Raw genomic sequence first — 24282 nt, forward strand, 5'->3', positions numbered from 1 at the left:
TTGATATAGCTTATAGAATTTTCAATCCTTTGGGATTGATTTTGATGAGCCATTATCATAGCCACATGTCAGCCACGCGTTCTGCCACAAGCTCTCCTAGTTGGATGTTACAATAGGTCTTGCAAGCACCAAGCAATGCTCCCTATATTCTTGGGTTAGGCTCTAATGGCATATTTTGGATAAAGACGTGTGCCTCCTCCAACTAACCAACCTAGCCAAGAAGATCAACCATGCAAGCGTAATGCTCCATACTAGGCTTGATGCAATAGTCTTCTAACATGCATTTATAGTATTGCCAACCTTCATCCACCAGGCCTACATGACTTCATGTGGAAAAAACACAAATATAGGCAATGTGATCTAGTTTAGCACACATTGATTGCATTTTGCTAAAAATTTCAAGAGCCTCCTTTATATATCCATGCATTCCATATGCTCTAATCATTGTATTTCATGAGACTACATCCTTTTCCACCATCTTATCAAATAATTTACATGTAAAGTATAAAGCTCCACACTTGGTATACATATCAATAAGGGTAGTGACCACAGAGATTTCTAAATCAAATCCACTCTTGATTATGTTAGTATGGATCCCTTTTCCCTGCTCTAAGGTTGCTAGATGAGCACATGCCAGAAGCACACATGTTATTGTGACAGAATCTGGTTGCACATTTGCAAGTTTCATTTCATGAAAAAGTGTCAAAGCTTTGGTAGCATGAATACTTTGAGCATAACCAACAATCACAGCATTCCAAGAAACCACATCTCTTGTAGACATTTTGTCAAACAATTGGTCGACAACTTCTATATCTCGACATTTGGCATACATGTCCAAAATTGCAATTTGCACTGAAACATTGGAATCAAATCCATTTCTAATAATGTATTCATGGATTCTCCTTCCTTGTTCTAGATCTTCTAAGTTGGCATGTGCCTGTAGCAAGCTTATGAAAGTAACTGGATTAGGATCAACGTCTACAAGTTGCATTTCATGAAATAATGAAAATGCCTCATTTGCATGTCCATTCTGGGCATATCCTATGATCATGGCACTCCAAGAGACTACATTTTTTTTATACATTGTATCAAAAATAGTCCGAGCAAGCTCTATATCCCCACATTTGCAATACGTGTCTATAACTATCATACCCACAAAAAAATTTGACTCAAACCCACCTCTGATGATGTAATTATGAATGCACATGCCTAGTTTAAGATCTCTTAAAACTGAACATGTTGAAAGTAGATTCACCACAGTGATCAAATTGGGTTTGACATCCATTAGTTTTATTTGAGTAAAGAGTGTCATTACATCTTTGGAGTGACGATTTTCAGCATACCCAGCAATCATTTCATTCCATGTAATCGTGTTTTCCTTCATGCCTTCCACCTGCATTTATCTAAATATTTTTGATATCTCGTTCACCTCCCCCTTCTGCACAGATGCTACAATAATGGTATTCAATGATGTCACATTTGGATTCAAACATCCAGTTTGCATGCTTAGAAATAATTTGTGTGCCTTGTCATTATTGCCAAGCTGGGCATAACCTTGCCAAGTCGTAAAGCTAATAATTTGGCACATGCTTTAAGCACACAAGGAAAAGTAAAATCATCCAGATGGATGCTAGACTTTCGCATTTCCAAATAAATATCAAGACCTACTTTCGCCTGCATGTGCTTCACATACCCACTAATCATGCTAGTCCAATGTTGCCTATTTCACTCAGGCATTTCGTTCAACACTAGGCGTGCATCCTCCATTCTGCCGCATTTAGCATATGAAAAGATCAATTTGGAATTAAGACACACATCTCGATTAAAGTCCTTCTCTCTGTGAAATTGCTTGACCTCCACCTGGATATAATTCATGAACTCCCGGGTCATACCAGCCCAAAGCTACACATTTCATTTGAGCATTTTGTTGAGCACCTGGCCTATGTCATCCATTCTATTGCACTTTGAATGCAAATTCATCAATTTGGATGTGATCATGTTGAATGCCTATGTGCCTATGAATTGGCTTGGCCTCCCCTCTAGTGTTCATGTTATGTGAAATCCAATCGCCAATGCAAATGTTATTCATGATGACAAATGGGTTTCATGATTCACCACTTCGGGTACTTAAATTTATTTTCAAGGATGATAATAAACATAGGTCTTTCCCTAGCACTTGCTTTTTCTTTTTAGATGATCTTACTTCCAGTTCTTAAACTTAATCAGCTAAACAAAGAGGTTAATAACTATCTTAAAGAGGTTAATGAATACGTGTTTTTGGAGAGGTTAATTAACCTCCTCCAAAATACGTAATTTGAAAGTTATCATTAACCTGTTTGAGAGGTTAATGGTTAATGATAAACTTGAAAATGTGTAATTTGGGTCTCTCCATTAACCTACGATAACTTGGGGCTCAGAAGTTGGATTTTGAAAATTTCAAGTGCTAGGCAGAGCTAGGAGCGAACCGGAGATATGAAGATTCAGAAATTCACAAAAAACTAAAGATAAAATAATCATTTCAATGATCAAAATGGGATGTATTTCACACATAACCATAAGATCGACAAGGTCAAAATTAAGGCATTTTGATGATCGGGTAACAGCTGGCTCTATCTGGGGACAAGGACTAACAAGGACGAAGTTTGAATCTAGAATGAATAAAAGAGTGTCTTATCCATTGGGCTATAAAATAGAGTCATCTAAGGGACCAATTTACAAAAGGGGGAATGAACACCAAAAATAGGACAACAGAAAGAAAAACTAAAGCAACACAAATTGACAGGAGCCACCAAAAATGGGACAACTTATATACAAAAAGGTGTACAACACTTCTACTGATGATAATGCTTCAAATGTTGCCCATTATAAGGTAAGGGCAACTGGGTACCACTTTGTTATGACAAAATAAAAGAGTTCTTTCTACATACCTCTTTAATCTATAAGGAGTCAAATTTTCCATGTAAGCCCTTTGGTTCTTGGTGTTTATCCCAAAGCAAGACAAGATCACCTTCTTGGAACACCCTTTGCTTAGTCTTTTTATCAAATAACTTCTTTACGCGGGATTGATGTTCCTGTTCATTTTGTCTACAACCACATCTCTCTCTTCTTCCAACTTTGTCAAATACAACATTCGTTTTTCAAGAGCATCTTTCAATTCATGATTCTCAATAGCATTATGTAACTTCAAGGCAGATAATTCCAAGGGAAGAGGAAGAGCTGGTTTAGTTCCATATAGGATCTGAAAGGGAGATAATCTTGTTGCTCTCTTTTTAGTAGTACGATCTGCCCAAAGTGCATCATACAAGTGCTTGTGCCAAGACCTCTGATTAACATCTACCAGTTTTCGCACAATAGTCATAATATTTTTATTCTTGGATTCTGCTTGACCATTTCCTTATGCAAAATAATTAGAGGAATGAGAGAGAATAATCCCATATTGATAGGAAAAGGAGGATATCTCCTGGTAGGAGCAATTGGTAGCATTATCGATAATAATCTTCATAGGGACCCTGAACCTAACCAAAATGTTTTCCTTGATGAAACTAAAAACCACTCTAAAGTTGTTTGTTTGGCTGGGATGGCCTCTACCCACTTGGTAAAATAGTCAGTTGCCATTAAAATGTGAGTATGTCTGGCAGTGGATGAAGGATGGATAAGACCTATGAAGTCCAAACCCCATTGTTGAAAGGGTTCTTCAATCACCATTGGCTTCAAGGGCAGTGCTGCCAATTGGACTCTTCCTTTGAAATATTGAGAAGAGTCACACTTCTTGACCCATTCTTCTACATTGTTAAACATCTTGAGCCAGTAAAAATAATTTCTCAGAATTTTGTAAGCTATTACTGATGCTATGTAATGACCTCCACATGCTTCATTATGAAACAATTGGAGCAACTCCTTTTTCTGTTTAGAATCTACACACCTCAGGAAGGTACCATCTATTCCCTTCTTGTACAAAGTGTTACCTCAGATAACATACTTTGTGGATTTCAATTTTAAGGTTCTCTTCTCTTTGGGTGACAGATGAGTTGGGCATTCTCCATAAGTCAAAAAATAGACGATATTGGAAAACCAATCATCGGTATTACTAATGAATAAGACTAATGGAATTTCTTTCTTTGTCTCTTCTTCAGTTGAGGAAGATCCTTCTGTAATAGCTTTACACAAACCTTTTCCTCTAACAAGCTTTGTAAGTTTGATATCGAGATCATATTCTTGTACTTTAGCTATCCAGCAGGCCCTTTTGTTCACACCAATCTCTTGTTGTGTTAGAAGCATCTTCATCACCGAATTAGGAACAAATGCCTTGGAGTGAGAGTTTAGGATGTAAAACCTAAATTATTTCACTACTCTGACCAAAACATATGCATTCTTCTCAATCAAAGAATATTTCAATTCATGTTTCTTAAGGGGGATACTCATGAATGCTATTAGGGCCTCGGCATTTTCTTTGTCAGGTGGGATTAATATAGCAGATAAAGTTTTCTCAGATGCATAACAATACAAATGAAAATCTTTAGAAAAATTTGGATAAGAAAGGGTAGGAGCATTAGCAATCGCAGATTTGATTTGTTTGAAAGAAGCCTTACCTTCCTTCGTCCACTTAAAATTTGTATTCCCTTTCATCATATCCACAATTGACTTCATAATCTCAAAGAAGTCTAGTACAAACCTCCTTATTAAGTTTATCTACCCAAAGAAAGAGCTAACTCCTAGTTTACTCATGGGAAGTGACAACTGTTAAATAGACTTCGCCTGTTTAGGATCTATTTGAATATCATCTTTAGAGACAATATGCCCCAATAGTTTTCCTTCTATCACTCCAAATATAGACTTCTTAGGATTCAGTGAGATGCCATCAGTTCGACATCGATGCAAGATAGCTTCCAGATGGTGCACATGATCTCTTCTATGTTTTGAAAACACTGTAAGATCATCAAGGTACATCGCAATAATCTTATTCTTGAGATCTGCAAATGAATGATCCATCGCCCGTTGAAAGGTTGATCCGGAATTTATCAAACCAAAAGGCATTTGATTATAGGAAAACATGCCCCATGGGGTGGTAAAAGCTATTTTATTGTGGTCTTCCAGTGCAACACTAATCTGATTATAACCAAAGAAGCCATCTAGCATTGACATGAGTTCTGAGCTAGATACAACTGCAAAATATGATCCATGATAGGGAGTCCATAATTATCCTTAAGTGATGCCTAATTCAAATTGCAAAAGTCAATACATATTCTTATCTCACCATTCTTCTTCCTAACAACAATGATATTGGCTACCCATGTTGAATGGTGAATGGGATAGATAATCTTTGCTTTAAGCATATTATCAACTTCATTGAAAATAGCGTCAGCTACCTTGGGATTGAATTGCTTTTGCTTTTTTCGGAAGGGAGTTGAACTAGGTTTCAAAGGAATTTAATGTTTAAAATTCCCATTCATGAATTTCTTTAGATTTTCATAACCCCAAGAAAAAACATCTTGGTAGGCTTTCAACAACTTCGTGAATTCTACTTTCTCTTCAGACGAAAAATTTCTCCCTATTAGGACAATCTTTGGAATTTCCTCAGAACCAATATTTACTTTCTCATAACCCAAACAATTAGAAGATTTAGTGTCTTCAACTTTTTCTTTCCTTTTATCTTCTTTATCAAAAAGACTTTTTAGGGTGACTAATCCTCTCAGGATAACATTACCCCCCAATTGAATAACCTCAGGGTCATCTCTTGGTGTTCCATTATGATTACACGATCATTTAAATTTCAAGTCTGAAAATGGAGGTCTTCCCTCAAGAAATGCAATGATTTTCCCATCATCATCAAAAACTTGCCAATGTCAATCATTATCAGGCACACTGGGTCTATGAATCATCTCTACTATGTAAACATCTTTGTTGAACTCAGGGTGAGGAATAAGTAGAGATGTAGAGACTACAAGACAATTTTCTTTAGAATTTTGTTCACGAGGGATAGCATATAAAGAAAAAGAATTGAAATATTCAATCTCATCCCACACTCTATTTCTATATGCCTTCAGTTTGGTATTCTTTGTTTGGTATTGCCTCCCCACCTGGTTGACAACTAATTATGCATCTCCTGATACCTTGAGTTGTTTAATTCCTTTTTCTCTTGCATACTTGAGACCAAGTAGAAGAGCTTCATATTTTGCAGTATTATTAGTAGTTTCAAAAGCCAACTTATAAGCTTTCAGGAATTTCTCTCCTTTTGGTGATATTAACACTATCCCAACACTTGAACCAAAAGAAGAACTTCCATCAAACTCCATTGACCATAATTCACTGGTTATATCAGGAATGAGAAGCTCAGTTACATCTACTTCAGTGGATGTCATCATATACGTTCCATGTCCAATATCAACATACAATATTTTAGCTCTTGGATCATCTAATTTCAAGACTGTATATTTGGCTTTAGGTTCAGGATTAAGCTTAACTTTTTTATCTCCAATCGGGATAAGGGCATGAGACATGTCCATCTTGATCTCACCACCAAGATCTTTGCAAAAAAAATTTCTCAAAAGCATCCCATAACTGGCAGGAATATCAGCAACTAGGATATTCAAATTTAACTTCTTCTCGGGATTTGTTGCAAGTGTTACTTGAGCGTCTTTTAATTGGCCAACTAGCAGAACTTGTTTCACCTCCATAGAATATAGTTTTCCAAATGGTTTATTCAGAGAGAGTCCTAAGGCATGGGCCACCTTGGAAGGCATAACATTATTAGATGCACCTGAATCAATGCTACAATTGCTTAACTTGCATCTAGCTATATAGAGGGAAACATATAAGGGATCGGGTTTATCTGACAAAGAAGCTACAACAAAAGATTCTTTCTTAGTCATGGCCCCTTCCAAATTATCTTCTGTTTCCAAAGAAACTCCTAATTCATGGTTGATAGTGATCTTAGGTGAACCTTTTCCTTTACCAACACATTGAATCAGCCTTTCTAATTGATGCGGGTTGGCTTTTATGTAGTCCAACTGAGAAATTTGTACTTTGGTCCTCCTACAATGATTAATAAAATCAAAAGAGTCTTCCACAATGGGAAAAGTTTTACCTTTATCTGTCTCCTTGGCTTGTGAAGGCTCTTCTAGAGTATGCTTCTGAGATAGAATTCACTTAGCAGTCTCATCAGAAGCTTTATCCTTTGTTTCTTTTGCCCACTTCTCTTCTAATCTTTGTCTCCAATTTGGTGTAGCCGCATTGCAAGAATGATTATTGATTTTTTCAGCTTTCTCATCATCAGATTCATATTCTAGAAAATTTATGGAAGAGGTCCTAGTAGTAGGTTCTGTTACATCTTCAGGAGCCACATATTCTTCTATTTTCTCCGCATAAATCTAGCCATCTCAGGACAACTTGCACCATCATGATCTGTTGTTAGGTGAAAATCACACATAGCAACCTATTTACTGGATGATGCAGGATGTTTGATGGCTAATCTTAGTGTTGATTGGGGTAGCCATTTAGTTTGTCTATTTTGCTGATATGGCATATAATTCCTCCTTGGAATATCTTGATACAGAGGTAGAGGATTATAAGGCAACTGTATTTTGAGTTGTAAGAGATCATTAGCCAATTTTTAATGTAAAGGATTAGTGGTAGTGATAGGAGCTTGCTGACCTTTTCCTTTTTGTAAGTCACGACTCCACTTTCCTGAACTAAGCAAGTCATCCTCCACTTCAATAGCCAAAGTTTGTGTGTCTGCCAGATTAGGAGGTCTTGCCCTTCATATCTGAAAGCTTACATCAGAGGGTTGAGCACTAATGAAGAATGTCATTTCATTTTCTTTGGTGGGTCTTTTTTTAGCAAGAATTCAGTTGACTGTCTGATTAAAATGAGCAATGAACTTTCGCATGGGCTTGTGAATCTCTTTCTTCATTTGAGTCAATTAGGAAAGGAGAAAATGTTCATCCTTGGCAGTTTTAAATCTCCTCTCAAATGCCTGAATCAAGGTTGCCCATGAAGTTACTGATCTAGCTGGTAACTGATCAAACCATTCCATTGTGGCTTCAGTGAGTGTTTCAACAAAAAGACAGATAGAAACATCTTCACGTTGAATTGCAAGAACCTCGCTTGCTGTAAAGAATGCACTTATATGTTGATCAATAGTGACTTTCCTGTCACCAGAAAACTTAGGAAGAAATTTTTGAGAACCAACAGGCATGTCATGTAATTGGTTCCCTAAAGTTGGAGGACCAATAGTAGCTCCCCATGGGACTGGTCGCTGCGGTGCTTGATGTGCCATAGTTGGAAGAATGATATTCAAGGGCTGTAAATTTATAGCTAGAGGTACAAGAGTACCTGGCAGAATCAAAGCTTGAAAGGCCACAGGAGAAATAATAGCCTTAGTTGGTGAAGAAGACCTACTAATAGACTTGACCTTCTTCTTCTTCTTAGGAGTAACTGGCTTAAAATCTAATTTTTGAAGGGCTTCAAAATCTTTGTCTAGCAAACCCTTTTGTCTATCTACATAGGTGTATGGTTTGTCAGCTAGCTTAGTGGTTATTGTTTATTTGCCCTTGAATGTGACCAAGATTCTACCTATTTCTTCTTGGAATGACCACTATTCTTTCAACAACTACAACGTTTTGACCAATAGGAGCCCTTCGCAAGATTTCCTTGAACTCTTCTTCTATTTCAAGAACTTGATTTACTTGATGATATTGCTGAGCACTTTATCTACACCTCCAGGCTAGAGTGTTCAAGGCTGAAATGATATCCTCCTAGGTGTCTTGGAAGCCGAGATTTGGTTGGAGAACTGGAAAAATGATCTCATGTGGTAGCACCATTGTGCTTCATTATAGGCGACTGTCAATCTTTTCTCGTTTAGTCTCCCTAGTAGAGTCACCAAAAATCTATTGGTAAACATATTTGTCACTGTAGAATTTTCCCAATGGAGTGTATGTGGAAAATCGTTCACAATAGTTGGATAGGCCCTTGATATGTAGCCTTCCTTTGTGTTTAGAGGGGCAGCTCCCTCGTATGATATAATTTTTTTAAAAAAGGTTTCCAAATAAAGAATCTAAAACTTCAAAGATTAAGAGAAAGCCATTCATGATGAATGCACCACACGACCTCACAAATTTCTTGGGTAAACAAGAATGATAACAAAGGTGATCAAGAACTATGCTTGAAAGTGACCAGTATTACCATGCACATTCATCATTCATAAACACTCGCACAATACTGTAAGAATGCCTACTACAACTAGAACAATTTTGATTTTAGAACAAGCGATCAAAAGCACATCTCATTTCATCTCCTTGTGCCAAGAAGATAATAGAGATTTTTTGATTTTAGAGATAAAAAAATTGTACATACTTTCAAAAATTTATCTCTTGATCAAAATTTCAGCATAGTGTTCCCTTATTTTTAAAACCAAAAAGTCCCTTTACGAAGCCAAAAAAAGCCCTTATATAGACACAGAGGTTAATAACCACCTTTCTATGGTTAGTAACTACCCCCCAAATATGTGATTTGGGTGAGGTTAATTAACCTCCGCAAAATTAACCTTAAATGACAAAGATCACTAATTGAAATTTATGATTCGGAACATGTCTTCAGATAGTTGAATCATTGATTTGTTGAGTTATTTGATACAAACTCTTCTTCATGATCATCGCCAAGTTTGACAAAGAAACAATCATTCACAATATCAATTACTCATGCACTGACTGTAGTCTAGATAGTGATACTACAAACTTGTCTTCCCATTGATATAGGTTATACAATTTTCGATCCTTTGGGACTAATTTTGATGAGCCATTATCATTTCCACCTATCAGCCACTTCATAGATGTTTGATAGCAATACATAGTGTCCAACATTGTTAGGCTCTAACTAAAAAAGGCATTCTGCCACAAGCTTTCCTAGTTGGATGTTACAATAGGTCTTGCAAGCACCAAGAAATGCTCCCCATATTTTTGGGTTAAGCTCTAATGGCATATTTTGGATAAAGATGTGTGCCTCCTCCAACTGACTAGCCTGACCAAGAAGATCAACCATGCAAGCGTAATGCTCCATACTAGGCTTGATGCAATAGTCTTCTAACATGCATTTATAGTATTGCCAACCTTCATCCACCAAGCCTGCATGACTTCATGTGGAAAAAACACAAATATAGGTAATGTGATCTAGTTTAGCACACATTGATCACATTTTGCTAAAAATTTTAAGAGCCTCCTTTGCATATCCATGCATTCCATATGCTCCAATCATTGTATTTCACAAGACTACATCCTTTTCCACCATCTTATCAAATAATTTACATGCAAAGTATAAAGCTCCACACTTGGTATACATATCAATAAGGGAAATGACCACAGAGATTTCTAAATCAAATCCACTATTGATTATGTTAGTATGGATCCCTTTTCCCTGCTCTAAGGTTGCTAGATGGGCACATGCTCAAAGAAAGCATGTTATTGTGACATAATCTAGTTGCACATTTGCAAGTTTCATTTCATGAAAAAGTGTCAAAGCTTTGGTAGCATGAATACTCTGAGCATAACCAATAATCATGGCATTCCAAGAAACCACATCTCTTGTAAACATTTTGTCAAACAATTGGCTAGCAGCTTCTATATCCTGACATTTGGCATACATGTCCAAAATTGTAGTTTGCACTGAAACATCGGAATTAAATCCATTTCTAATAATGTATTCATGGATGCTCCTACCTTGTTCCAGATCTTCTAAGTTGGCACATGCCTATAGCAGGCTTACAAAAGTAACTGGATTGGGAGCAACATCTGCAAGTTGCATTTCATGAAATAATGAAAATGCATTATTCGCATGTCCATTCTAGGCATATCCTACAATCATGGCACTCCAAGAGACTACATTTTTTTTAATACATTGTATCAAAAATAGTCTGAGCAAGCTCTATATCCCCACATTTGCAATATGTGTCTATAACTATCGTACCGACAAAAACATTTGACTCAAACCCACCTTTGATGATGTAATTATGAATGCACATGCCCAATTTAAGATCTCTTAAAATTGAACATGTTGAAAGTAGATTCACCATGGTGATCGAATTGGGTTTGACATCCATCAGTTTCATCTGAGTAAAGAGTGTCATTACATCTTTGGAGTGACGATTTTCAGCATACCCTACAATCATTTCATTCCATGTAACTGTGTTTGCCTTGACGCCTACCACCTACATTTGTCTAAATATCTATGATATCTCGTTCACCTCCCCCTTCTACACAGACACTGCAATAATGGTATTCCATGATGTCACATTTGGATTCAAACGTCTAGTTTGCATGCTCAGAAATAATTTGTGTGCATCATCACCATTGCCAAGCTAGGCATAACCTTGCCAAGTCATAAAGCTGATAATTTGGCACATGCTTTAAGCACACAAGGAAAAGTAAAATCATCCAGATGGATGCCAGACTTTCACATTTTCAAATAAATATCAAGACCTACTTTCCCCTGCCTGTGCTTCACATACCCACTAATTGTTAGAAATAGTCAATGCATGTTGTTATAACTGAATTGCAGGTATATCACACATTTCCTATTAAATTGGTAATAGATAGAAATGACCTCCTTGATACTAGGTCATACAGTATCATCTACTTATCCTCTAGAAATATCTTCTATTAACATCCTCATCTCATAGGCTCTCTATATATAGAGGCCATTGCATAGGTTTGTAATCAATCAGTTTGTGAATAAATTTTTTTTTGAGGTGTTCTTATGTTTGTTCTATGTTGTTATATTCTCTTTTGTTTATGTTTTTATCATGGTATCAGAGCCTAGTTTAGCCAGGTTTAGCTAGAGATTCATTTAGAAGTTCAGCTAGAAATATTGCTAGAGGGTTTTGTTGTAGGAAAATATATTGTTGGAAATGGTTTGTTTGTAGGGCTGATATATTTTTTGGAGTGATACTTTTTTGTAGGGCTTTTATGCTACTGGAGTATTGCTAGATTTGTTTGAGAGCTGATTTTTTTTGCTAACATGGGTTCTTAAATTGAAATTTTTTCTATCTTTGATGGAAGTGGTTTTGCAGATTGGAAGATTGTAGTCAAGAATGCTCTAAGAGAGAAGGCTTTATGGAGGATAGTAAATAAAGAAATTGGAGAAACTCAACAAAATGATAGAGAAAAGGAGTTGTGGAAATGCAAGTTGGAGCAAGCTAGAGGTATTATTGGTAAAGCTTTGAGCCCCAATCTAAATAGAAGATTTGTTGATATTGATAATCCAGTAGAGCTTTGGGAGACTTTAGAAAAAGATTATAAGGATGCAGACATTGCTAGCATGTTTAGTATAGAAGAAAAATTGATGAATTTAGATCCATCTGATTTTGAAAAAATGGCTGATTACTTCAATGCAGTTACTTTTTTAAATGCTCAACTAAAAAAAATAGGTGCTAACTATGCAAAAAAAGATTTTCAGTTGATTGCAATGGTTGAAAGTAAGCTTCCCCAACCATATAAAGTATTTAAGGAATCAAGGAAAAGGGTTCTTCAACTAAATCCCAATACCCCCCAGCAAACTTTTGATCAATTTTGTAAATCTGTTTTAGACGAAGAAGTTCAGCTTATTAAAGAACGGCATATTAAGAAGAATCATGCATATACAACCAAAAGTAATCTTTTTAGAAATGATGAAAAAAAGAATTGGAAAGGAAATAATAAATTTTGAAATAATGAAGGTTCTAACAATTTTTCTAGAAATGATGGTGCAAAAAAGCAAGCTGGAAGAAAGCACATTATTTGCAAGTATTGTGGGGGTGAGAATTACATGGAGAAATTTTGTTTGAAGAAGAGGGACAATAAAAGGCAACAGTATAAGCCCAAGAAAGAAAGGTTTAAGGATGTAAAGAAGGATAAACATAGTTTTATAGCTATTTCGTAGCTATCTCTTTAATAAGGAAAGAGAAATCAAATGAGGAGGTAATTGCTACACCCAAGAGTAAATCTAGTGTTAAGGGGGGATACTTTGCTTTAGATTCTAATAAAGAATGGATTTTAGATTCAGGGGCATCATCTCACATGACTAGGGATAGATCTTAGTTTATTGATTTTAATGAAGGGAAGAATTCAGATCAAGAAATTTCTATTGGCAATAAAATTAAACTTCCAGTTTTAGGAACAGGAACTATTAATGCAACACATGGGTCTTTGAAAAATAATTTATTGGTTGAAGGATTGGGGGTGAATCTTATTTCAGTATACAAAATAGTTCAAGTTAGATATGAGTTTGTTGTCAGTGCTAATCAAGTTATTGTTAGAGATAGAAAAGACCCAAGCAATATAATTGATATTGGTAGAGTTGATCATGAAGATAATCTATTTAAATTTGTGGGATTTCTTGATGATAAATATACACTCTCTCATGCTTTTATTGCTCAGACTGATTATATGTCACAACTTTGGCATGCTAGAATTAGACATTTAAATTATAGAAAATTACAATATATGGTTAGAATGGATATGATAAGAGGATTAACAAAAAATTTAGCTTGTGAAGGTGTGTGTGTGTGAAGGTTGTGTGTTAGGGAAACATCATCGAGATCCTTTTGATTTAGGTAAAGCACGGAGAGCTAATCATCCACTGCAACTCATTCATAGTGATTTATGTGAACAAGGATATCCTTCACTTTCAGGTGCCAAGTACCTTCTCACTTTTATTGATGATTACAGCAGGAGAGTATGGATTTATTTTCTTGAAAGGAAAAAAGAAGTGTTTGAAGTGTTTCAAAAGTTTAAGGCATTAGTTGAAAATCAAAGTGGCAAAACAATTAAATGTTTAAGGATGGATAATGGGGGTGAATATTGCAATTATGCATTTGAGTCATTTTGTAAAAATTATGGTATTAAGGTGCAAAGAACAGTTCCTTATACTCCTCAACAAAACGGGGTGGTTGAACGAATGAATAGAACTCTTTTAGAAATGGCTCGTTGTATGTTGCATTTTAAAAGTTTGCATAATAAATTTTGGGGTTTGGATGTTTCTTGTGCTGCACATATTATAAATAGAATCCCCACCAAAGCTCTCACAAATATCACCCCTGAAGAAGCATGGAGTGGTAAGAAACCTCACATTGGATATTTTAAAGTATTTGGGTGTATTGCTTGGGCACACATTCCTGATGCGAAAAGGGAAAAGTTAGAACCAAAGAGTCATAAGTGTTTGTTTATGGGTTATACTGAAGAATCAAAGGCTTATAGGTTATATGATTTGACAACAAACAAGGTCTTTGTTAGTAGAGATGTGAAGTTTGATGAGCATTCACAACTTACAACCACTCCTTCTCTCTCTACAACAACAAATGCTTCTCATTTTTCAAATATTTTAGAAAGAAATGGAGACTATATTAATGAGGATGAGTTGTGCACTTCTACAAATGATGAAAATACTAGTGAAAATAACTCAACTAATGCTTGTAATCAGATATTTTCTACAGGTAGTGATGATGAAGAAGATGACTTTTTAGCTAGCCAAAAGACAAGGAGTGTTGAAGAAATATATAGGCAAGGCTCACAGATCCAAGGGAGGAATGGTAGTGCTCTCATGGCCAAAGTATTACAAGTAAATGACCCAAGATCATATGAAGAAGCTAGAGGGAAGAAAGAATGGGAGCAAGCTATGGAAGAAGAATATGATGCTTTGGTGAAAAATAAAACTTGGGAACTTGTGCCACTTCCCAAAGGTAAGAATGTCATTGGTTGCAAAGGGGTTTATAAAAAAAAAATTTAAATCAGATGGTGCTATAGAAAAATTTAAAGCTAGATTGGTTGCTAAGGGATTTAATCAAAAAGAGGGTGTTGATTATGAAGAAACTTTTGCTCTTCTCATTAAAATGAATATAGTTAGAATTATTCTTTATTTGGCTACAAATCTTGGGTGGCATATTCATCAAACGGATGTAAAAAATTCTTTCTTAAATGGAGATTTATATGAAGAAATATATATGGATTAGCCACCAGGTTTTGTAGATCAGCAACATCCTAATCGTGTTTACAGATTAAAGAAGTCACTTTATGGGCTTAAACAAGCACCACAAGCATGGAATGAGAAGATTGATAGGTATTTTCAGCTTCATGGATTTCAAAAATGCAAATTAGATCGAAATCTTTATGTGAAGAGAGTGCAAAATGAAATTATTCTTGTTGCAATTTATGTGGATGATTTACTCATAGCTGGACCAAATATTGGGTTAATTAATGATTTGAAATCACATCTTAAAGGGGCATTTCATATGAGTGATTTGGGTGAACTAAATTATTTTCTTGGCTTGCAAATTAGTAGATTTCATGATGGGTTATTTATCTCTCAAGAAAAATATGCTTTGGATCTTTTAGAAAAATTTAACATGCTTGAATGTAAGCCAGCCCCTACTCCTTTTCAATCTAGAATTAAGCTTACTAAAGAATATATTTCCAAGAAGGTGGATGCTACTTTATATAGACAGCTTTTTGGTAGCCTGGTTTATCTAACACAGTCTAGACCAGACATTTGTTTTGCAGTCAATATGGTATCTAGATTTATGCAGGATCCAAAAGAAACTCATTGGCTGGCTACCAAAAGGATTTTACGATACATTCGTGGAACCATTTACCATGACATACATTATAGTTACAAGTCCTCAGTTTCTTTGATTGGCTTTACAGATTAAGACTGGGGAGGTGATATAGATGATAGGAAATCTACTGGTGGTTATATTTTTCAGTTTGGGTCAGGTCCAATCACATGGAGCAACAAAAAACAAACTACTACATCATTGTCCTCATGTGAAGCAGAATATAGAGCAGCAAAAGAAGCTGGAAAGGAAGTAGTTTGGATTCGCAACCTTTTATTTGAGCTTGGTTTTGCACAAAGTTCAGCTACTCCTTTGTATTGTGATAATCAAAGTACTATCCAAGTTGCAAATAATCATGTTTTTCATGCTAAAACAAAACACATTGAAATTGATGTTCACTATATTTGGGATCTTGTTCAAGCAAATTTTGTTAATCTCTAATTTGGTCCAAGTGAAGACCAAGCAGCATACATATTTACTAAGAGTATGCTTGAGGCCAAATTTCTAAAACTACGGGGCATGCTAGGCATGATTGAGGGGAACATTAAGGGGGGATAGTCATATAATGTTCCCCTCTCTTTTAATGTTGTAAATGGGTACCTAACAAGGCTCAATGCCGGGACCTATCCTATCTAAAAAATTTATTGTAATTTTTGCCACACATTATCATTAGTGGTAGAAATTAAGGGAAGATGTTAGAAATAGTCAATGCATGCTGTTATAACTGAACTGCAGGTATATCACACATTTCCTATTAAATTGGTAATAGATAGAAATGACCTCCTTGATACTAAGCCATACAACATTATCTACTTATCCTCTAGAAATATCTTCTATTAATGTCCTCATCTCATAGGCTCTCTATATATAGAGGCCATTGCATAGGTTTGTAATCAATCATTTTGTGAATAAAATTTTTTTTGAGGTGTTATTAAGTTTTTTCTATGTTGTTATTATATTATCTTTTGTTTATGTTTTTATCACTAATCATGCTAGTCCAATGTTGCCTATTTCTCTTAGGCATTTCATTCAACACTAGTCGTGCATCCTCCATTCTATCGTATTTAGCATTTGAAAAGATCAATTTGGAATTAAGACACATGTCTCGATTAAAGTCCTTCTCTCTGTAACATCAAGTGACCTGCACCTGGGTATAATTCATGAACTCCCAAGTCATACCAGCCCAAAGCTACACATTTCATTTGAGCATTTTGTTGAACACTTGGCCTGTGTCATCCATTTTGATGCACTTTGAATGCAAATACATCAATTTGGATGTGATCATGTTGAATGCCTATCTGCCTATGAATTGGCTTGGCCTCCCCTCTCGTGTTCATGTTATGTGAAATCCAACTGCCAATGTGAATGTTATTTCCATGCTGACAAATGGGTTTCATGATTCACCACTTTGGGTACTTGAATTTATTTTCAAGGATGATAATAAGCATAAGTCTTTCCCCAACGCTTTCTTTTTCTTTTTAGATGATCTTATTTACAGTTCTTAACCTTAATCGGCTAAAAAAAGAGGTTAATAACTGTCTCAAAGAGGTTAATGAATACGTGTTTTTGGAGAGGTTAATTAACCTCCTCCAAAATACATAATTTGAAAGTTATCATTAACCTATTTGAGAGGTTAATGGTTAATGATAAACTTGAAAATGCGTAATTTGGGTCTCTCCATTAACTTGTGATAACTTGGGGCTCAAAAGTCAGATTTTGAAAATTTCAAGTGCTGGGTGGAGCTGGGAGCGAGCCAGAGATATGAAGATTCAAAAATTCACAAAAAATGAGAGATAAAATAATCATTTCAATCATCAAAATGGGACGTATTTCAAACATAACCATAAGATCAACAAGGTCAAAATTGAGGCATTTTGATGACCAGGTAATAGGATGGTATAGGAGCTCTCTGCCTCAAAAAGGCTTCAACCACATCAAACTAAACACTTAACAACTACTCTCATAAAACTTAAACATAAAAAAGAAAGAAATGAATCCATGAATGATTTTAATATCGACAAAAATGGATTATTTAATGGATCAAACATTCAAAAGCTCAAGCTATCCCTATATTATTTTCACTTCCATATCTTATCTCCTCCTATGAAACACAGATCGGGCATAAGACAATCAAATGAGGTAATGAGGCTAGCATGTACCATAGAGTATTGAGTTCACGCTTAGAATAAAGCAGACTTAATCGTTTCAAGGAAAACTATAGGGAAGGAATAAACCTAGAAACCTAGAAACCTGGGTTCCTCATTTTTCTAGAAGTGAAATGTCATTTATAGATAGAGGTTGGTATCATTTCTACATCATTTATAAGTTATTTATACAGAGGTTGTAACATTTCCACGTCATTTATGACGTATTTGAACACAAGTTGATATCATCTCTATCTCATTTATGAAGTATTTAAATGGAAGTCGAGAAGCATATCACTGTAAATAAGTCTGATGTCTAGAAGTTCAAAGATTGAAAATGAGATCATCTGGCATATATATATAGGGTTCATTTTGATTAATAAATAAATAAATCTATAGTTCATTGGTAAAATATTGCTATCTAATCAATTTAGTTACTCTAGAGAAAGATCAAACATGGGCTCAATTTGATTTAGAGATGTCGTGAGTGGAATACAAAACCATTCAAGAATCAAGACATGCTTTAATTTAAAACTTTGATACGAATTTCCTTATTCTGATGTCACAACATGAGTCAAACAAATGCACAGACTTTATCACCCCTCCATTGAGATGAGTTTTACAAATACATAAAAGAAGTTGCTTTTTAGCAAACCAAATAAATGAGCCTTTTAGACAATGTTTTTCACCACACTATATTAACTATTTTTTAATTAAGAAAAAATATGAATTATAAAGATTAAATTGCAGTTATAAACTGTAAAAAATGATTGTTGACAATAGGTGATAATTGCATGACAACAGCTGAAAATACATGATATAGGAAGCATAACAATCCTAGAATACTATATTCTAATCCAAGTAGCATAGGTCAAAATTGTTCGATCTAACAAAATACAATATTCTTCTATGAAATTGAACGACTTAAACATTATACCCTAAGGTTCAATTTTTAAGAAAATATTCAATAATCAAAATAACATACTTTTTCTAATTTTTTTTTTTACTTAAGTTTGTGGTGTTTATGAATAACCAGAAGTTGAACATACTCATGAGATAAAACTGTTATTTTCCCTACAAATGATATGTTATCTATATGTTTTATAAAAGATCAGCAAATGAAAAAAAGTACCCAACCATGCAAAGTAATATACACAAAGAGATTCCAAGGCAAAAGGAACTAGAAACTCCATAGTTCAATTGTATAACAAACCAGGAAAACTTACTGTAGTTTCCTTTGGCTAAGAGAAAGCTATAATAAAAGAAAACAAGATAATCAACTAAACCAGATATGAAAATTTAATCGGTGTCAAGAAACAAAAATGGAATTTGAAACTTCTGACAAAAACCCATACAAAAAGAATTATATTTTCATTAATGATCACGGCTTTGGAATTGCAACACTCCAAATATGTACTAAAAACAACAGATATATTACAAATAAATTTTAGTTGTAGACTTTGTATTGTATCTTTGCCTTAACATGGTCAATAGAGTCAATTATAATAGCATCTAATAAACATTGGAAAGAAATGTTACAAAATTTTTAAAAATTCTATATTCGGACATTGTAGTGGATGATAGAAATCTCAACATTTATTTAAGAGAGTGATTTTATTTATTAATTTTATTTTATTGGTCTTTTAACATCACATACTAATGAAAAAATTAAGTTTTAAAAAATAAGTCAATTTTAGCTATTTAACGCTTTTTACCTAAGATCTAAGTCTTAGTATTTGATGTTAAGTTGTTGACATTTCAGGTTGAAAATATTTATATAGAAATTGAATGATTATGTTTTCTATTTTATATTAATATTTACCATAGTCTTTTTTTCCCAATATAACTTATAGACATTTATATAAGATTGTTTATACCACATAGATTTTTAGAAACTTATTGAATGCTTACAACTTTTAAATGATAGAGAACACAACCATATTCCAAAATAATTCAAACAAAGAAGTTCACATTCCGGAATTTGATTTTATTTATTAATTACTGCTCATCTCATGGATTTCATTTGAACTATGTCAAAGAAATACTACAAATAGTAAACACCTACCTACCTACCTGTCTTTGACCTAAGGTCAAAGAAATACTACAAACAGTAAACACCTACCTACCTAATTGTCCTAGATCTTTGCCTTATATTGTCAATGGTGTCTGAGTGCTCTACAACCAATTGCCTGAATTGACGTTGTCAATGGTGTCAACATCCAATTCACATTGTCAATAGTGTCACAGCTTTCGACATCCAATTAACATTATTAATGGTGTCAGAACTCACAACATCCAACAGTCAATGTGTGAGGGTTAGTAACGTTGTGAGAGGGCAACAGCTACCCAGCTAGTTCATTCGACATGGCTAGGTATGCTATGTCCATTGATGCCGTATAAATACATTAAGTACCTCTAACAAAAAACAAAATAGTACATTGTACCGTTTATAAAGTAATTACCAAACTTTGCTGTCAGAAATGTATTAGGAAAATAATAACAGTTTTGGACATAAGACTCCATTTTAAAAATTTAAACATTGACGTTTCAATACATATTTTCAGTGCTTTTAGATTTTATTTTTATTTGATTTTTTAAATTTTATTTCATATTTAATATATTATAAAATATAAATAATAAACATATTTAAAATTAAATCTATATTCACAAATTTCAAATTTTGATCAAGTATATGATAATATATGTAATATAATTATATAAAATTAAGATAGATATTATATGATATATAATATTTTTTTAATTTTAAAGTTAAATTTATTTTTTTGTTTATTTGTTTATTTTAAACATATAATCTATGATTCAAAATATTTAAATGTACAATCAAAATTTGTGTATTTGTTAGGTGTATTATTTTTTATCAATATAACTAATTTTAAAATTTATATATAAAATAAAATAAATTTGATAAAATATTCATAAAATTTAAACACATAAATATTATTTAACAAGTTAAATATATCATTTTATATGATATGGTATATTTTTAGTTTCTTAATGCAGATCAAAATAAAGTATTTTTGAAAAAGAATGATAGGATTAAAAAAAATCATTAATCTAATAAAAAATGTTTGGTTTAAAATTGTACAAGAAATCAATACTAAACCAATAATGAATCTAATGTATTAAATGATAATTTAACAAAAATTATTACATATTGTACAAATTTGATAAAATTAATTAATTAGTAATATGTGTATTTTAAAGAGAACATAAAGTTCACAGCTCCGAGATTTGGAAGTTGTTGCACTACAGATAGAGCATTTATTGGGGGATCTGAAATACAAGGTTGAAGGTAGTAACAATGTTGTAGGATAATAGGATGTTGAAAGTGGCAAAAATAATAAGATAGTTTGGAATGATGAATATAAGATAAAGCTCTAGTAACAATTTGTGAATATAGATTTAATTTTAAATATGTTTATTATTTATAATTTTATAATATAATAAATATGAAATAAAATTTAAAATAAAAATAAAAATAAAATCTAAAAGGATTGAAAATATATATTGAAACGTCAACTTTAAATTTTTAAAATGGAGTCTTATTTCGAAAATTGTTATTATTTTCCTAATAGTACATTTCTCAGAGCAGCATTTGGTAATTACTTTATAAACGGTACAATGTACTGTTTTGTTTTTGTCAGCGGTACTTAATGTATTTATACGGCATCAATAGACATGGCATACCCAGCCATGTCGAACGAACTGGCTGGGTAGCCGTTGCCTTGTGAGAGTTCTAGACTCCCTACTAGGGTTTTGACAAAGACCTACATGTCCACACGAAGGCATAGAAAAAAGCATGGGTTGGACTTCCCCAGCATCAAAAAGGAATTTGCTTCCTCGCCTTGGGCCCTGACCTTAACGTTGTGGACTGTGTGGGTCAAGCAGGTCTCCCACGCCGAACAAAAAACCTGCCCTAGAATAGTCGACTAAGTTGATTGCTCTGCGTGAGATCTCTCACAAGACGAGAGTTGTGTGCCCTTTTACCAGTGCCTCCAATGCCGAATAACACCAAAGTTAAGGTTTACGCCTCTTCTTTCCTTGCAGCGTGCACTGCTTCTCCAGATTTTGCACAAGCTGGCCGAAGCTTCCCCTTTTAAACTCCTTCACTTGATTGTGTAGCCCTTGCCCCACTGGATTTTTGGACATTTGGCAGTTCCTGGATTTCACACAAAACCAAAACAGAATTACATTAAAGAGATTTGTAAAACAAGATTTGAAGGCAAAACAGGATACTATATAAAGAAGAAGAACCAAAAGCAGGCTAAGATTACCTTTGGCGGAGTTTCTGTGGTTCCTCGTGATAAAACACGGGAATACTCTTACAGTTACTTTCTAACATTCGGACCAGCTCAGCCATCTTCGATAGATCCACGTCAGCGAAACACCGAGGCCTTTTGGAGAAAATGGCAATGTGCACCTTGGCGGAGTGGATTGCAATCTTAATAATAGAAGAAAACGAATTTCCAAGTTCATTCTCAAGGAAATCCCTTAAACCCAATAGATCGAGGATGTTGCAAAGCTGAGTAGTGAGAGTTAGTATGACACGAGGCTCTCTGTCTTTTATGTAAACATCAATCAATCTTGACAATCGAGAACAACGTTCTCTTCCAAAGAAAGCGGCACGTCCCTCTAGGCCTTCAAAGGGAAAGCTAAACCACTCGCTGATCATACGCTTCATACGCTCCAGCAGGTCGATCATACGCTTCATAAACTTCAAGCCGATCATACGCTCCAGTTCGATCCTACGCTTCATATGCTCCAAGTCGCTTTTACACTTCATACGCTCCAAGTCGATCATCTGCACCAGGTCGATCATATGCTCCATGCGCTTCAGGTCGATCATACGCTTCGTACGCTCCAGCTCGATCATACCCTCCACCAGGTCGATCATACGCTCCATACCCTCCAGGTCGATTATACGCTTCAGGTCAATCATAAAATGATCCCGGTCGATCATACGCACCGCCAGCTCCAGGTCGAACAAAGAAGAATCCATTGTTTCCAATACAGAAAATTCAGATGCGAAAAAGCACATTAAGGAAACCCCGTACATGGGACTCGGCCTAAGAAACAGAAACAAAGAGCAAGAATTTCATGAGGGAATATGAACAAGAGGAAGGGTTTTCGAGAATATATAGGGCTATCAGAGAATATAGAGAGCAGTATCTTCCACAAGGAAATTTAGAATAGCGTGTGGGATACGGCAATGTCTATGCATCTGATGACAGCGGATGTAGAGCCCATTTGCCGTTGCACCAAAAGCCATGACTATTAGTGAACATGGAACACCACATAATTAACCACCTGTGGGTAGGGGAGCGCGTCGCATCACCCAACAATTTCCCCCTCGACGCGCATACCAGGTGCTTACGCGGGTCGGGAAGGCACCGGGGAGATTTGAACCCATGACCAGGCCAAAACCAAGCTCTGATACCAATTGTAGAGCCCATTTGCCGTTGCACCAAAAGTCATGACTATTAGTGAACATGGAACACCACATAATTAACCACCTGTGGGCAAGGGAGCGCGTCGCATCACCCAACAGCAGAGACCAACTACATGCATCTAGATTAGTCTAAAGCCTTATTTTTAGACGGAATTGAAGCCCTAGATTATGCCACATTAACGGTGCCTGCTCTTCTGGAAGAATTGACGACCATTGAAAGGATCCTCGCCATTCGTCTTCTTCAGACCAGATAGCTTTGATTTTCCATTTTTCCTTTTCGTACCTAACGCACCATTGAATTTGGTGTGTCTTTTTAATGGAGGTCTAGTCATCATAGATACATTTTAATTACCATCCTTAAAAGAGTCCTGAAAACTGAAAACACATGTACTTATAGTCCATCATATATGTACTAATAACCAATGATTTTCTACCTTTTCTCGTTAGTGGTTGACTAATTTGTGCAAAATTATTAGGACATACAAATAACCACAAGTAGTTGTATTTTTTAGGTAAGTCACTATTGATGCCTTATTGGAAGGGCAACGGCTACCCAGCCAGATAAATCAACATGGCTGGATGCCCTGCAGCCTATGCCCATCCCATAAACCGTACTCTAGTCTGCACCGTACTCTGTTCCGTCAGACCTGATCGTTGCAGGTTACGGGCGTCCTGCTGCATGTACTCTTACTTGGAATATTATGTAAACTTATTTACTCTTACCTAAGTAAAATTAATATTATGTTTGAAATAAATATAATGTAACCCTACTGTAAAATTATGAACACAAATGTATCATAAATTTCAAATTACAAATAAAATAAAAATATTTTTGAAATTTAAGATATAATTATAATATGAAAAATTGTTTAATTTAAGATATATAATATCTTTGAAATATAAGCTATAATGTAAAATTTATTCCTTCCAAATTCTATAATGTGTATTAATTTGTTTAAAATCAAACTTAACATTGTATTCTTATTTCTCTTTAGTTATAACAAGAGTCTAGATTTAAAATTTAATTTTTTAATTATATAATATTTATTTAAAAAATAGATATATTTTTAAAAATATGACTCTTTTTCATGAAT

General features: G+C 34.7%; 1 long non-coding RNA gene and 1 pseudogene across 1 annotated transcript; both read right to left on the minus strand.

Annotated features, from left to right (window-relative positions):
- Window positions 1-55: 55 nt before the first annotated feature.
- Window positions 56-11158, minus strand: LOC149580622 (pentatricopeptide repeat-containing protein At3g16610-like; annotated as a pseudogene).
- Window positions 11159-21705: 10547 nt separating this feature from the next.
- Window positions 21706-22097, minus strand: LOC149580623 (uncharacterized). Its single transcript, XR_016360036.1, has 2 exons — window positions 22014-22097; window positions 21706-21898 (listed from the first exon to the last, which is right to left on the minus strand). It is a non-coding gene; the product is annotated as an uncharacterized LOC149580623 (long non-coding RNA).
- Between the last annotated feature and the right edge of the window lie 2185 nt (window positions 22098-24282).

This window comes from Cupressus sempervirens, chromosome 1, assembly GCF_028749045.1.
Source record: "Cupressus sempervirens isolate cs-2001-9-10 chromosome 1, ASM2874904v1, whole genome shotgun sequence".
Lineage (NCBI taxonomy): Eukaryota > Viridiplantae > Streptophyta > Pinopsida > Cupressales > Cupressaceae > Cupressus > Cupressus sempervirens.